Raw genomic sequence first — 4,067 nt, 5'->3', positions numbered from 1 at the left:
TGCTATTCAAAAGGTGATCAGCATTCTCTTATTCCCATGCCCTTGCTAGAGATACAGGAATTTGTCTCTCTTTTGTCAGCTTGTGATTTGCAGAACAGTCATAACACACCAGGGGCTTTACCATGCAACTCCTCCTGCCTAAGATTTCCTCGCATAGCTATGCCCTTGGCTCGCTCCGCTATGGCTGCAGGCTTCTTACTCAAGTGGACCTTTGCTGCTCATCGGGAGGTGCTATTCTGTAGGCTGACTTGGTCACCCAATTACAGAGATTTCTCTGCTGTGTTTTCTCCAAAACACTCATTACTCCTTGAATGATCATGCGCATTTTTATGTGTAATCTGTTTCCCTTAGCCACTTGAAACTGCATGAGGGACAGAAGTCAACCGTTTCATGTGATACTATGTATCCAGCTACTAGAATCATGGTAGAGGTGGGCAACCAATATTTTCTACATAAGAACCAGTAAAGTTAGCTCTGTTTCCTTAACTTCTCTGGTCATCTTTCTAAACCACAATTATGATCATGTTATTATGTTTATATGCTTTGAAGAGGTCCCCAGTACCTACAGAATCAAAGACACCAATCTTTGTATGACCAATCTTTCTATCCTTTCCTCTCAGCACTTACTCTACATGCCTTCAAGACTGGCCACACAGAACCACTGGGCATTGACACTCTAATCACGTCTCTGCATTCTTGATCACATTGTTCTTTTCACCGATGTTGATGCCTTCCCTGAGCATCTCCTGTTAACCATCAGGACACAGTTGAAATGTGAGTTCTGCTGGGAAGCTACCATGCCCTGCCACACACACACACACACACACACACACACACACACACACACACACACGCACGCAATCAGCGGATGCATTTCCAAGGCTCCTGCTTTCATTTGAACACCCAAAGCTCAGTTACAGTTATTTCTGAATCTGTTTTTCTCCTTCTTCTAGGCTTTTATTAGTTGTATTAGTTACTTTTGTTGCCATGGTAAAATATGGTGATAAAAAGTGACTTATGGAGGAGTTTATTTTGGCTTAGGGTTCCAGAGAGGGAGTCCTCACCGGCTGGGGAGGCATGGCAGCAGGCAGCTGGAGCAGTAAGGTACAGGGTCACAACTTCAACTGCACACACCAGGGAGAGAGAGGGAAGTGTGGCAAAGTGATAAACTCTCAAGGCTTCCTCTAGCGAAGCTCTACTTCCTAAAGGTTCCATAACTTCTCCAAACAACACTCCAGTCGGGGACTAAGGGTTCACGTATGTGAGCCTTATTCAAACCACCACACTAGCCTTTGTATTCCTCAATCCAAATAATGAAATGAGTATGTTGCAGAGCTTTGTATAACGGTCCTTCCTTTCTCTGTTCCTATCCATGACTCAAATGAGTTTGTTCCGGTTTTGACACATGAGCTATCTTATCGTAATCTTCAAGTGCTAGTGAGTGCCTTAGAAATTGTCATTTTGCACAATTTTTAATGGAATGATTGATGGATGATGAGTAGATATACACATAAATACACGTATTACCAGAGGCCACAGGTCTAGGTCCTTTCCTAAGCACCTCCCCCTTTTTAAAAAAAATCCTACTTTTCTGCATAACTGCTTCATTACCATTCTTTCTGCCACGTACAATTATCTCCTCATGTGCCCAATTAGATGATTCCACATGATTTGGAGGGTATAAATGATGAACTGAAGATCCATGTGATTAACTTTGGGGACCTAAATTCTTTGATGTGCAAAAGGAAAGAGAAGGTTCATCCGAGGCCAGGTTGAAAACTGGACAGAAAAAAAAACAAGTGTTCTGGGTACACAGAAGCATCTTGAAATCTTTTAACTTTGAAATGTATTCATTCAGTCTTTAGGAAATAAACAACGAAGAAAGTTAGAGCTAAATGCATAGGAAATGTTTTCACATTTGACATGGAATGTAGTGATTTTATCAAGGCAGAAGACACTACAAAAGGAAGGTCAGAGAACGTAGCTGGATACAGAGGGGCTGCCATAAATCACCTCCACCACCAACTCACCGGGCATTCCAGCCCGCCAGAAGTGGCCTGTGTTGAGAGAAAGGTGCAAATCCCTCACCATATACTAAGATTTGCAATCCTATGCTGGAAAAACCATTTCTTTCTAAGTCCATTCAGGCTCAAAATATGACCCCAGTGAGTAGCGCCATTGTAATCTAGTTATTGTATACACAGGATGGGAAAAGGATGTACTTACAGTACAGAATCAGGAGACAATAGCCCTTGGAAAGTGCCCGCGCCTTCAACGTCTGGAACGTGCAGCCATGGTCCTTGACACCCTTCAATCTCATTTCCTATCACTGGAATCGTGGATCTGAATCTTTTTCCACTCCAGCCACAGAGTTCTCATCTACCATTCTCCTCGCAGGCCCTACACCTTCACAGTCTCCAGGACTTTGTCTTGAGATGGTAACTTATTTGTGGAATTCTTATTTCTGAGTTTCTTCAGGGTTCTCTGCTGTCCACATTAGAGGCTACGTTTCCTTATGTCCCTCAAAGTGTGGTCTCATTAAATTTTGGCCAGGAGGATGGTGTCCTCAACGCTGCATACAACTTCTAGGCTGTTTTCATAAAAGGCAAGAGTGTCATTATGTTTACTAGAATGTGGACCTGCCGGTGAATTGTTCTAAATGTGTGGATGAGAGAGAGCAAAGCAACCAGATAAAAGGAAATAAGGCTTTTGTTAACGTCTCAGAACAGAGGCCCTAGCTGTCTCAGGCCGTGACCTAGACAAGAAGTAATTTGATGTACTATTTTGCAGCTGAACTTAGAATCAAAGTTGTATAGTAGTTTCATGAAGTGACCTGCCCACAAAACATGTTTTTCCATCTCTGTTTTGCAACTCCATTCCTTTACACCCAACTCTCCGTGCACGGAAACTCCTGCTTTTCTTCCAGCTTGGCACTCCCAATCCTGACCCTGTCTGTACATGTCGTCCCCTCCAGCGTCAGTATCACAGCCTGTCAAGATGCCAACACCATCTCAAATTCACACTCTCACTCTTTTATTGTGGCTATCTATTTCCCAGGTCTATTCCATGCATCCTCTCTCTCGCTATCTAACCCTGCTCTTTTCCCTTCTCTGTCCTGCTCTGCGACCCAGAAACTAATACCACAGACTGTATAAACCAGAGTGCCGTGCCTTTGATGTGACCAACATATGTTATGAGGTTGGAAGAGCTTGGAAAAAGATGTGTGGGTGTTTATTTTCCCAACTTCCCCTCTGCTGGGCCACAGTTGTAACTTCTGTGTTACTCTGTGTAAATGCACAGCTCCTCTGTCACAGCCCCTCACTGTGGCTCTAAGTTCCTTGAGGCTGCGGTGGAAACAGCTTGTTGACACTCCTGTCCCGGTGCTTTGTCATTTTTTATAGTTTCCTTAATTCCACCCTCACACTTGTAAATGTCTTTATTATTAAATTCTCTTCCACTTACATTTTTGAGTTTGCCTCTGTTTACTTCTGGGTCCCTGGCTTATGACATGCCTCATTTGGCTCTTCACAAACTCTGACAACCTCTAAGTCAAGGACCAAGACAGATTTTCCCATCACAAGCCTAGCTGAACCTCCAACTCATACTTTTTCTCATTACTCTTCATAGAGTTAAAAAACAGGCTGTCCACTTGAGGTTCCTAGAAAACTTCCCAAGAAGTTGACCTTTGGCACAAAGTTTACCTTACATAACCTAGATTGTCAATTTAATTTCTTACTTTCATTTCATGTGAATGTGAAATTACTTTATCTTTTCTCATATCATCATGTAGTAACTAAATCTTACTCCAAATACTTACTTCACTCATTTCTTCAAACGTTTCATTTGTGTATCTGATATCTTATATTAGTATCTTACAATCATTTATAGCTTTTTCATTCAGATATTTTTATTCGAGTCAGGGTCTCACTATATTCAGGCTGGCCTTGAACCTGCAAACCACCTGCCTCTGCATCATGAGTGCTGGGATTACAGGCATATACAGTCATACCAACCTTGTAACTGTCTTGTGTCCTGGAACATTGCTGAGTTCTTCTATGAGTTCTAAC

The sequence above is a fragment of the Peromyscus eremicus genome, chromosome 11, assembly GCF_949786415.1.
Source record: "Peromyscus eremicus chromosome 11, PerEre_H2_v1, whole genome shotgun sequence".
NCBI lineage: Eukaryota > Metazoa > Chordata > Mammalia > Rodentia > Cricetidae > Peromyscus > Peromyscus eremicus.
This window is presented reverse-complemented; position numbering follows the sequence as displayed.